Source organism: Pseudophryne corroboree, chromosome 4 (genome assembly GCF_028390025.1).
Source record: "Pseudophryne corroboree isolate aPseCor3 chromosome 4, aPseCor3.hap2, whole genome shotgun sequence".
NCBI lineage: Eukaryota > Metazoa > Chordata > Amphibia > Anura > Myobatrachidae > Pseudophryne > Pseudophryne corroboree.
In genome coordinates, this window is record NC_086447.1 from 20,092,196 (window position 1) to 20,103,329 (window position 11,134).

Genomic DNA, 11,134 nt, shown 5'->3' on the forward strand with positions numbered 1-11,134 from the left:
TAGCACTGAAAGTCATCTGACACGATTTGAAAGTAAAATGTTGTGCATTGAAAGTAACCAAAGCTCTTTTTACTTTGAGTGGACATCATTTTCTTTCAAATGAATTTGATATTTTGCTAAATGTACAAAACTTTCTTACAAATTTGATATTCAAAATGCATGTTTAATTAATAAATGCTACTTAGTATGGCTGCTGAGATTCCTGGGCTCAGTCTCAAGTAGAGGAGGAGAATGACGGATAGAGAAAGAGAGAACAGACAGGCATCCTAAAGATTTTGATGTGCCAGTTCCTGACTCACCCTGAGCAACACTGGTTTCAAGCTTTTAGTAAATTTTCTGAAAAATAAAACAACCATGTGGTCGTAGTCGGCAGGATTTGAACCTGCGCGGGGAGACCCCAATGGCTTTCTAGTCCATCGCCTTAACTACTCGGCCACGACTACCTCTCATGCAATGTGATGTTTTCACAAAAATGTTCTCTATGGGTTGAGCTACTTCATTTCAGGATTTGAGGATGACTGAAGTAATATTGTATCAGAGATGATTTCCATGGGAAGTTAATCCTGACCACAGTGACCTGCGTTAATGATTTTTAAAATATAACTTGGAGAATGCTTTATACTTGGTACAGTTTTGGGTTTGTAAAATGTCAGTACTGACATCTAAGTTTATCAAAAGCATCATCCTTCGAGCCGGAATTGAACCAGCGACCTAAGGATTTCTGTACCAATCACCTCTACAGTCCTCCGCTCTACCAGCTGAGCTATCGAAGGATTCCATGATCGTACATCTGTGATATTACGTGCTATTAAAATGATTGAGTGTTAATTTTAAACATTATCAACTTTCCAAGCAAAATGAAAAATGATTTGACTACACAAAAGAGATTCAACTACTTATTCCTGTGCTGCTTTATCACACAAATTGTCATGTTTAATCATTTGGAAAATATCACTAATAGTTTGACTTATATTTGTGCAATTACTATCAACTGGCTACAGAGCTAGTTTGGAAAGCACTTTCAATAGATTTTTTAGTGTAGCCAAACTTACATCAAGATTAGAGATGTTGAGCCTATCAAACCTTCTACACTCTTTTAAATTTTGCTTGTTTTGTAAACTAATCAAGTGTTCCAGGAATGATGGGGATATTCCATTGTTTGTTCTGATTTGACAATTCATTTTGGACAATGAGCGGCCCTTTTGAGCTAGTGAAGATAATTGTGCTACATGAGAGTATGCACAGACAATTATTTTCTTTTTTTGCATTAAAGCACAATTTTTAATAAAGGAGAGGTTAATGATATAATAATTAGCACTGAAAGTCATCTGACACGATTTGAAAGTAAAATGTTGTGCATTGAAAGTAACCAAAGCTCTTTTTACTTTGAGTGGACATCATTTTCTTTCAAATGAATTTGATATTTTGCTAAATGTACAAAACTTTCTTACAAATTTGACATTCAAAATGCATTTGTAATTAATAAATGCTACTTAGTATGGCTGCTGAGATTCCTGGGCTCAGTCTCAAGTAGAGGATGAGAATGACGGATAGAGAAAGAGAGAACAGACAGGCATCCTAAAGATTTTGATGTGCCAGTTCCTGACTCACCCTGAGCAACACTGGTTTCAAGCTTTTAGTAAATTTTCTGAAAAATAAAACAACCATGTGGTCGTAGTCGGCAGGATTTGAACCTGCGCGGGGAGACCCCAATGGCTTTCTAGTCCATCGCCTTAACCACTCGGCCACGACTACCTCTCATGCAATGTGATGTTTTCACAAAAATGTTCTCTATGGGTTGAGCAACTTCATTTCAGGATTTGAGGATGACTGAAGTAATATTGTATCAGAGATGATTTCCATGGGAAGTTAATCCTGACCACAGTGACCTGCGTTAATGATTTTTAAAATATAACTTGGAGAATGCTTTATACTTGGTACAGTTTTGGGTTTGTAAAATGTCAGTACTGACATCTAAGTTTATCAAAAGCATCATCCTTCGAGCCGGAATTGAACCAGCGACCTAAGGATTTCTGTACCAATCACCTCTACAGTCCTCTGCTCTACCAGCTGAGCTATCGAAGGATTCCATGATTGTACATCTGTGATATTACGTGCTATTAAAATGACTGAGTGTTAATTTTAAACATTATCAACTTTCCAAGCAAAATAAAAAATGATTTGACTACACAAAAGAGATTCAACTACTTATTCCTGTGTTGCTTTATCACACAAATTGTCATGTTTAATCATTTGGAAAATATCACTAATAGTTTGACTTATATTTGTGCAATTACTATCAACTGGCTACAGAGCTAGTTTGGAAAGCACTTTCAATAGATTTTTTAGTGTAGCCAAACTTACATCAAGATTAGAGATGCTTGAGCCTATCAAACCTTCTACACTCTTTTAAATTTTGCTTGTTTTGTAAACTAATCAAGTGTTCCAGGAATGATGGGGATATTCCATTGTTTGTTCTGATTTGACAATTCATTTTGGACAATGAGCGGCCCTTTTGAGCTAGTGAAGATAATTGTGCTACATGAGAGTATGCACAGACAATTATTTTTCTTTTTTTGCATTAAAGCACAATTTTTAATAAAGGAGAGGTTAATGATATAATAATTAGCACTGAAAGTCATCTGACACGATTTGAAAGTAAAATGTTGTGCATTGAAAGTAACCAAAGCACTTTTTACTTTGAGTGGACATCATTTTCTTTCAAATGAATTTGATATTTTGCTAAATGTACAAAACTTTCTTACAAATTTGACATTCAAAATGCATTTGTAATTAATAAATGCTACTTAGTATGGCTGCTGAGATTCCTGGGCTCAGTCTCAAGTAGAGGAGGAGAATGACGGATAGAGAAAGAGAGAACAGACCGGCATCCTAAAGATTTTGATGTGCCAGTTCCTGACTCACCCTGAGCAACACTGGTTTCAAGCTTTTAGTAAATTTTCTGAAAAATTAAACAACCATGTGGTCGTAGTCGGCAGGATTTGTACCTGCGCGGGGAGACCCCAATGTAATTCTAGTCCATCGCCTTAACCACTCGGCCACGACTACCTTTCATGCAATGTGAAGTTTTCACAAAAATTTTCTCTATGGGTTGAGCTACTTCATTTCAGGATGTGAGGATGACTGAAGTAATATTGTATCAGAGATGATTTCCATGGGAAGTTAATCCTGACCACAGTGACCTGCGTTAATGATTTTTAAAATATAACTTGGAGAATGCTTTATACTTGGTACAGTTTTGGGTTTGTAAAATGTCAGTACTGACATCTAAGTTTATCAAGAGCATCATCCTTCGAGCCGGAATTGAACCAGCGACCTGAGGATTTCTGTACCAAGCACCTCTACAGTCCTCCGCTCTACCAGCTGAGCTATCGAAGGATTCCATGATCGTATAGCTGTGATATTACGTGCTATTAAAATGATTGAGTGTTAATTTTAAACATTATCAACTTTCCAAGCAAAATAAAAAATGATTTGACTACACAAAAGAGATTCAACTACTTATTCCTGTGTTGCTTTATCACACAAATTGTCATGTTTAATCATTTGGAAAATATCACTAATAGTTTGACTTATATTTGTGCAATTACTATCAACTGGCTACAGAGCTAGTTTGGAAAGCACTTTCCATAGATTTTTTAGTGTAGCCAAACTTACATCAAGATTAGAGATGCTTGAGCCTATCAAACCTTCTACACTCTTTTAAATTTTGCTTGTTTTGTAAACTAATCAAGTGTTCCAGGAATGATGGGGATATTCCATTGTTTGTTCTGATTTGACAATTCATTTTGGACAATGAGCGGCCCTTTTGAGCTAGTGAAGATAATTGTGCTACATGAGAGTATGCACAGACAATTATTTTTCTTTTTTTGCATTAAAGCACAATTTTTAATAAAGGAGAGGTTAATGATATAATAATTAGCACTGAAAGTCATCTGACACGATTTGAAAGTAAAATGTTGTGCATTGAAAGTAACCAAAGCTCTTTTTACTTTGAGTGGACATCATTTTCTTTCAAATGAATTTGATATTTTGCTAAATGTACAAAACTTTCTTACAAATTTGACATTCAAAATGCATTTGTAATTAATAAATGCTACTTAGTATGGCTGCTGAGATTCCTGGGCTCAGTCTCAAGTAGAGGAGGAGAATGACGGATAGAGAAAGAGAGAACAGGCAGGCATCCTAAAGATTTTGATGTGCCAGTTCCTGACTCACCCTGAGCAACACTGGTTTCAAGCTTTTAGTAAATTTTCTGAAAAATAAAACAACCATGTGGTCGTAGTCGGCAAGATTTGAACCTGCGCGGGGAGACCCCAATGGCTTTCTAGTCCATCGCCTTAACCACTCGGCCATGACTACCTCTCATGCAATGTGATGTTTTCACAAAAGTTTCTCTATGGGTTGAGCTACTTCATTTCAGGCTGTGAGGATGACTGAAGTAATATTGTATCAGAGATGATTTCCATGGGAAGTTAATCCTGACCACAGTGACCTGCGTTAATGATTTTTAAAATATAACTTGGAGAATGCTTTATACTTGGTACAGTTTTGGGTTTGTAAAATGTCAGTACTGACCTCTAAGTTTATCAAATGCATCATCCTTCGAGCCGGAATTGAACCAGCAACCTAAGGATTTCTGTACCAATCACTTCTACAGTCTTCCGCTCTACCAGCTGAGCTATCGAAGGATTCCATGATCTTACAACTGTGATATTACATGCTATTAAAATGATTGAGTGTTAATTTGAAACATTATCAACTTTCCAAGCAAAATGAAAAATGATTTGACTACACAAAAGAGATTCAACTACTTATTCCTGTGTTGCTTTATCACACAAATTGTCATGTTTAATCATTTGGAAAATATCACTAAAAGTTTGACTTATATTTGTGCAATTACTATCAACTGGCTACAGAGCTAGTTTGGAAAGCACTTTCAATAGATTTTTTAGTGTAGCCAAACTTACATCAAGATTAGAGATGCTTGAGCCTATCAAAACTTCTACACTCTTTTAAATTTTGCTTGTTTTGTAAACTAATCAAGTGTTCCAGGAATGATGGGGATATTCCATTGTTTGTTCTGATTTGACAATTCATTTTGGACAATGAGCGGCCCTTTTGAGCTAGTGAAGATAATTGTGCTACATGAGAGTATGCACAGACAATTATTTTTCTTTTTTTGCATTAAAGCACAATTTTTAATAAAGAAGAGGTTAATGATATAATAATTAGCACTGAAAGTCATCTGACACGATTTGAAAGTAAAATGTTGTGCATTGAAAGTAACCAAAGCTCTTTTTACTTTGAGTGGACATCATTTTCTTTCAAATGAATTTGATATTTTGCTAAATGTACAAAACTTTCTTACAAATTTGACATTCAAAATGCATTTGTAATTAATAAATGCTACTTAGTATGGCTGCTGAGATTCCTGGGCTCAGTCTCAAGTAGAGGAGGAGAATGACGGATAGAGAAAGAGAGAACAGACAGGCATCCTAAAGATTTTGATGTGCCAGTTCCTGACTCACCCTGAGCAACACTGGTTTCAAGCTTTTAGTAAATTTTCTGAAAAACTCAACAACCATGTGGTCGTAGTCGGCATGATTTGAACCTGCGCGGGGAGACCCCAATGTAATTCTAGTCCATCGCCTTAACCACTCGGCCACAACTACCTCTCATGCAATGTGAAGTTTTCACAAAAATTTTCTCTATGGGTTGAGCTACTTCATTTCAGGATGTGAGGATGACTGAAGTAATATTGTATCAGAGATGATTTCCATGGGAAGTTAATCCTGACCACAGTGACCTGCGTTAATGATTTTTAAAATATAACTTGGAGAATGCTTTATACTTGGTACAGTTTTGGGTTTGTAAAATGTCAGTACTGACATCTAAGTTTATCAAAAGCATCATCCTTCGAGCCGGAATTGAACCAGCGACCTGAGGATTTCTGTACCAAGCACCTCTACAGTCCTCCGCTCTACCAGCTGAGCTATCGAAGGATTCCATGATCGTATATCTGTGATATTACGTGCTATTAAAATGATTGAGTGTTAATTTTAAACATTATCAACTTTCCAAGCAAAATAAAAAATGATTTGACTACACAAAAGAGATTCAACTACTTATTCCTGTGTTGCTTTATCACACAAATTGTCATGTTTAATCATTTGGAAAATATCACTAATAGTTTGACTTATATTTGTGCAATTACTATCAACTGGCTACAGAGCTAGTTTGGAAAGCACTTTCAATAGATTTTTTAGTGTAGCCAAACTTACATCAAGATTAGAGATGCTTGAGCCTATCAAACCTTCTACACTCTTTTAAATTTTGCTTGTTTTGTAAACTAATCAAGTGTTCCAGGAATGATGGGGATATTCCATTGTTTGTTCTGATTTGACAATTCATTTTGGACAATGAGCGGCCCTTTTGAGCTAGTGAAGATAATTGTGCTACATGAGAGTATGCACAGACATTCATTTTTCTTTTTTTGCATTAAAGCACAATTTTTAATAAAGGAGAGGTTAATGATATAATAATTAGCACTGAAAGTCATCTGACACGATTTGAAAGTAAAATGTTGTGCATTGAAAGTAACCAAAGCTCTTTTTACTTTGAGTGGACATCATTTTCTTTCAAATGAATTTGATATTTTGCTAAATGTACAAAACTTTCTTACAAATTTGATATTCAAAATGCATGTTTAATTAATAAATGCTACTTAGTATGGCTGCTGAGATTCCTGGGCTCAGTCTCAAGTAGAGGAGGAGAATGACGGATAGAGAAAGAGAGAACAGACAGGCATCCTAAAGATTTTGATGTGCCAGTTCCTGACTCACCCTGAGCAACACTGGTTTCAAGCTTTTAGTAAATTTTCTGAAAAATAAAACAAGCATGTGGTCGTTGTCGGCAGGATTTGAACCTACGCGGGGAGACCCCAATGTAATTCTAGTCCATCGCCTTAACCACTCGGCCACGACTACCTTTCATGCAATGTGATGTTTTCACAAAAATTTTCTCTATGGGTTGAGCTACTTCATTTCAGGATGTGAGGATGACTGAAGTAATATTGTATCAGAGATGATTTCCATGGGAAGTTAATCCTGACCACAGTGACCTGCGTTAATGATTTTTAAAATATAACTTGGAGAATGCTTTATACTTGGTACAGTTTTGGGTTTGTAAAATGTCAGTACTGACATCTAAGTTTATCAAAAGCATCATCCTTCGAGCCGGAATTGAACCAGCGACCTAAGGATTTCTGTACCAATCACCTCTACAATCCTCCGCTCTACCAGCTGAGCTATCGAAGGATTCCATGATCGCACATCTGTGATATTACGTGCTATTAAAATGATTGAGTGTTAATTTTAAACATTATCAACTTTCCAAGCAAAATGAAAAATGATTTGACTACACAAAAGAGATTCAACTACTTATTCCTGTGCTGCTTTATCACACAAATTGTCATGTTTAATCATTTGGAAAATATCACTAATAGTTTGACTTATATTTGTGCAATTACTATCAACTGGCTACAGAGCTAGTTTGGAAAGTACTTTCAATAGATTTTTTAGTGTAGCCAAACTTACATCAAGATTAGAGATGCTTGAGCCTATCAAACCTTCTACACTCTTTTAAATTTTGCTTGTTTTGTAAACTAATCAAGTGTTCCAGGAATGATGGGGATATTCCATTGTTTGTTCTGATTTGACAATTCATTTTGGACAATGAGCGGCCCTTTTGAGCTAGTGAAGATAATTGTGCTACATGAGAGTATGCACAGACAATTATTTTTCTTTTTTTGCATTAAAGCACAATTTTTAATAAAGGAGAGGTTAATGATATAATAATTAGCACTGAAAGTCATCTGACACGATTTGAAAGTAAAATGTTGTGCATTGAAAGTAACCAAAGCTCTTTTTACTGTGAGTGGACATCATTTTCTTTCAAATGAATTTGATATTTTGCTAAATGTACAAAACTTTCTTACAAATTTGACATTCAAAATGCATTTGTAATTAATAAATGCTACTTAGTATGGCTGCTGAGATTCCTGGGCTCAGTCTCAAGTAGAGGAGGAGAATGACGGATAGAGAAAGAGAGAACAGGCAGGCATCCTAAAGATTTTGATGTGCCAGTTCCTGACTCACCCTGAGCAACACTGGTTTCAAGCTTTTAGTAAATTTTCTGAAAAATAAAACAACCATGTGGTCGTAGTCGGCAAGATTTGAACCTGCGCGGGGAGACCCCAATGGCTTTCTAGTCCATCGCCTTAACCACTCGGCCATGACTACCTCTCATGCAATGTGATGTTTTCACAAAAGTTTCTCTATGGGTTGAGCTACTTCATTTCAGGCTGTGAGGATGACTGAAGTAATATTGTATCAGAGATGATTTCCATGGGAAGTTAATCCTGACCACAGTGACCTGCGTTAATGATTTTTAAAATATAACTTGGAGAATGCTTTATACTTGGTACAGTTTTGGGTTTGTAAAATGTCAGTACTGACCTCTAAGTTTATCAAATGCGTCATCCTTCGAGCCGGAATTGAACCAGCAACCTAAGGATTTCTGTACCAATCACTTCTACAGTCCTCCGCTCTACCAGCTGAGCTATCGAAGTATTCCATGATCTTACAACTGTGATATTACATGCTATTAAAATGATTGAGTGTTAATTTGAAACATTATCAACTTTCCAAGCAAAATGAAAAATGATTTGACTACACAAAAGAGATTCAACTACTTATTCCTGTGTTGCTTTATCACACAAATTGTCATGTTTAATCATTTGGAAAATATCACTAATAGTTTGACTTATATTTGTGCAATTACTATCAACTGGCTACAGAGCTAGTTTGGAAAGCACTTTCAATAGATTTTTTAGTGTAGCCAAACTTACATCAAGATTAGAGATGCTTGAGCCTATCAAACCTTCTACACTCTTTTAAATTTTGCTTGTTTTGTAAACTAATCAAGTGTTCCAGGAATGATGGGGATATTCCATTGTTTGTTCTGATTTGACAATTCATTTTGGACAATGAGCGGCCCTTTTGAGCTAGTGAAGATAATTGTGCTACATGAGAGTATGCACAGACAATTATTTTTCTTTTTTTGCATTAAAGCACATTTTTTAATAAAGGAGAGGTTAATGATATAATAATTAGCACTGAAAGTCATCTGACACGATTTGAAAGTAAAATGTTGTGCATTGAAAGTAACCAAAACTCTTTTTACTTTGAGTGGACATCATTTTCTTTCAAATGAATTTGATATTTTGCTAAATGTACAAAACTTTCTTACAAATTTGATATTCAAAATGCATTTGTAATTAATAAATGCTACTTAGTATGGCTGCTGAGATTCCTGGGCTCAGTCTCAAGTAGAGGAGGAGAATGACGGATAGAGAAAGAGAGAACAGACAGGCATCCTAAAGATTTTGATGTGCCAGTTCCTGACTCACCCTGAGCAACACTGGTTTCAAGCTTTTAGTAAATTTTTCTGAAAAATAAAACAACCATGTGGTCGTAGTCGGCAGGATTTGAACCTGCGCAGGAAGACTCCAATGTAATTCTAATCCATCGCCTTAACCACTCGGCCACGACTACCTCTCATGCAATGTGATGTTTTCACAAAAGTTTCTCTATGGGTTGAGCTACTTCATTTCAGGATGTGAGGATGACTGAAGTAATATTGTATCAGAGATGATTTCCATGGGAAGTTAATCCTGACCACAGTGACCTGCGTTAATGATTTTTAAAATATAACTTGGAGAATGCTTTATACTTGGTACAGATTTGGGTTTGTAAAATGTCAGTACTGACATCTAAGTTTATCAAAAGCATCATCCTCCGAGCCGGAATTGAACCAGCGACTTAAGGATTTCTGTACCAATCACCTCTACAGTCCTCCGCTCTACCAGCTGAGCTATCGAAGGATTCCATGATCGTACATCTGTGATATTACGTGCTATTAAAATGATTGAGTGTTAATTTTAAACATTATCAACTTTCCAAGCAAAATGAAAAATGATTTGACTACACAAAAGAAATTCAACTACTTATTCCTGTGTTGCTTTATCACACAAATTGTCATGTTTAATCATTTGGAAAATATCACTAATAGTTTGACTTATATTTGTGCAATTACTATCAACTGGCTACAGAGCTAGTTTGGAAAGCACTTTCAATAGATTTTTTAGTGTAGCCAAACTTACATCAAGATTAGAGATGCTTGAGCCTATCAAAACTTCTACACTCTTTTAAATTTTGCTTGTTTTGTAAACTAATCAAGTGTTCCAGGAATGATGGGGATATTCCATTGTTTGTTCTGATTTGACAATTAATTTTGGACAATGAGCGGCCCTTTTGAGCTAGTGAAGATAATTGTGCTACATGAGAGTATGCACAGACAATTATTTTTCTTTTTTTGCATTAAAGCACAATTTTTAATAAAGGAGAGGTTAATGATATAATAATTAGCACTGAAAGTCATCTGACACGATTTGAAAGTAAAATGTTGTGCATTGAAAGTAACCAAAGCTCTTTTTACTTTGAGTGGACATCATTTTCTTTCAAATGAATTTGATATTTTGCTAAATGTACAAAACTTTCTTACAAATTTGACATTCAAAATGCATTTGTAATTAATAAATGCTACTTAGTATGGCTGCTGAGATTCCTGGGCTCAGTCTCAAGTAGAGGAGGAGAATGACGGATAGAGAAAGAGAGAACAGGCAGGCATCCTAAAGATTTTGATGTGCCAGTTCCTGACTCACCCTGAGCAACACTGGTTTCAAGCTTTTAGTAAATTTTCTGAAAAATAAAACAACCATGTGGTCGTAGTCGGCAAGATTTAAACCTGCGCAAGGAGACCCCAATGGCTTTCTAGTCCATCGCCTTAACCACTCGGCCATGACTACCTCTCATGCAATGTGATGTTTTCACAAAAGTTTCTCTATGGGTTGAGCTACTTCATTTCAGGCTGTGAGGATGACTGAAGTAATATTGTATCAGAGATGATTTCCATGGGAAGTTAATCCTGACCACAGTGACCTGCGTTAATGATTTTTAAAATATAACTTGGAGAATGCTTTATACTTGGT

General features: G+C 35.8%; 16 non-coding genes across 16 annotated transcripts; all 16 read right to left on the reverse strand.

Annotated features, from left to right (window-relative positions):
- Positions 1-361: 361 nt before the first annotated feature.
- On the reverse strand, positions 362-443 carry TRNAS-AGA (transfer RNA serine (anticodon AGA)). The gene has a single exon. It is a non-coding gene; the product is annotated as a tRNA-Ser (tRNA).
- A 240-nt stretch (positions 444-683) lies between these two features.
- Positions 684-773, reverse strand: TRNAY-GUA (transfer RNA tyrosine (anticodon GUA)). Its single transcript is given in 2 exon segments — positions 684-719; positions 737-773. It is a non-coding gene; the product is annotated as a tRNA-Tyr (tRNA).
- A 900-nt stretch (positions 774-1,673) lies between these two features.
- Positions 1,674-1,755, reverse strand: TRNAS-AGA (transfer RNA serine (anticodon AGA)). The gene has a single exon. It is a non-coding gene; the product is annotated as a tRNA-Ser (tRNA).
- Positions 1,756-1,995: 240 nt separating this feature from the next.
- TRNAY-GUA (transfer RNA tyrosine (anticodon GUA)) lies at positions 1,996-2,085 on the reverse strand. Its single transcript is given in 2 exon segments — positions 1,996-2,031; positions 2,049-2,085. It is a non-coding gene; the product is annotated as a tRNA-Tyr (tRNA).
- A 902-nt stretch (positions 2,086-2,987) lies between these two features.
- TRNAS-AGA (transfer RNA serine (anticodon AGA)) lies at positions 2,988-3,069 on the reverse strand. Its single transcript has one exon. It is a non-coding gene; the product is annotated as a tRNA-Ser (tRNA).
- A 240-nt stretch (positions 3,070-3,309) lies between these two features.
- Positions 3,310-3,399, reverse strand: TRNAY-GUA (transfer RNA tyrosine (anticodon GUA)). The gene is given in 2 exon segments: positions 3,310-3,345; positions 3,363-3,399. It is a non-coding gene; the product is annotated as a tRNA-Tyr (tRNA).
- A 902-nt stretch (positions 3,400-4,301) lies between these two features.
- On the reverse strand, positions 4,302-4,383 carry TRNAS-AGA (transfer RNA serine (anticodon AGA)). The gene has a single exon. It is a non-coding gene; the product is annotated as a tRNA-Ser (tRNA).
- Positions 4,384-4,622: 239 nt separating this feature from the next.
- Positions 4,623-4,712, reverse strand: TRNAY-GUA (transfer RNA tyrosine (anticodon GUA)). Its single transcript is given in 2 exon segments — positions 4,623-4,658; positions 4,676-4,712. It is a non-coding gene; the product is annotated as a tRNA-Tyr (tRNA).
- Positions 4,713-5,614: 902 nt separating this feature from the next.
- Positions 5,615-5,696, reverse strand: TRNAS-AGA (transfer RNA serine (anticodon AGA)). The gene has a single exon. It is a non-coding gene; the product is annotated as a tRNA-Ser (tRNA).
- A 240-nt stretch (positions 5,697-5,936) lies between these two features.
- TRNAY-GUA (transfer RNA tyrosine (anticodon GUA)) lies at positions 5,937-6,026 on the reverse strand. Its single transcript is given in 2 exon segments — positions 5,937-5,972; positions 5,990-6,026. It is a non-coding gene; the product is annotated as a tRNA-Tyr (tRNA).
- Positions 6,027-6,928: 902 nt separating this feature from the next.
- On the reverse strand, positions 6,929-7,010 carry TRNAS-AGA (transfer RNA serine (anticodon AGA)). The gene has a single exon. It is a non-coding gene; the product is annotated as a tRNA-Ser (tRNA).
- Positions 7,011-7,250: 240 nt separating this feature from the next.
- On the reverse strand, positions 7,251-7,340 carry TRNAY-GUA (transfer RNA tyrosine (anticodon GUA)). The gene is given in 2 exon segments: positions 7,251-7,286; positions 7,304-7,340. It is a non-coding gene; the product is annotated as a tRNA-Tyr (tRNA).
- A 902-nt stretch (positions 7,341-8,242) lies between these two features.
- On the reverse strand, positions 8,243-8,324 carry TRNAS-AGA (transfer RNA serine (anticodon AGA)). The gene has a single exon. It is a non-coding gene; the product is annotated as a tRNA-Ser (tRNA).
- A 239-nt stretch (positions 8,325-8,563) lies between these two features.
- Positions 8,564-8,653, reverse strand: TRNAY-GUA (transfer RNA tyrosine (anticodon GUA)). Its single transcript is given in 2 exon segments — positions 8,564-8,599; positions 8,617-8,653. It is a non-coding gene; the product is annotated as a tRNA-Tyr (tRNA).
- Positions 8,654-9,556: 903 nt separating this feature from the next.
- TRNAS-AGA (transfer RNA serine (anticodon AGA)) lies at positions 9,557-9,638 on the reverse strand. Its single transcript has one exon. It is a non-coding gene; the product is annotated as a tRNA-Ser (tRNA).
- A 239-nt stretch (positions 9,639-9,877) lies between these two features.
- Positions 9,878-9,967, reverse strand: TRNAY-GUA (transfer RNA tyrosine (anticodon GUA)). Its single transcript is given in 2 exon segments — positions 9,878-9,913; positions 9,931-9,967. It is a non-coding gene; the product is annotated as a tRNA-Tyr (tRNA).
- Between the last annotated feature and the right edge of the window lie 1,167 nt (positions 9,968-11,134).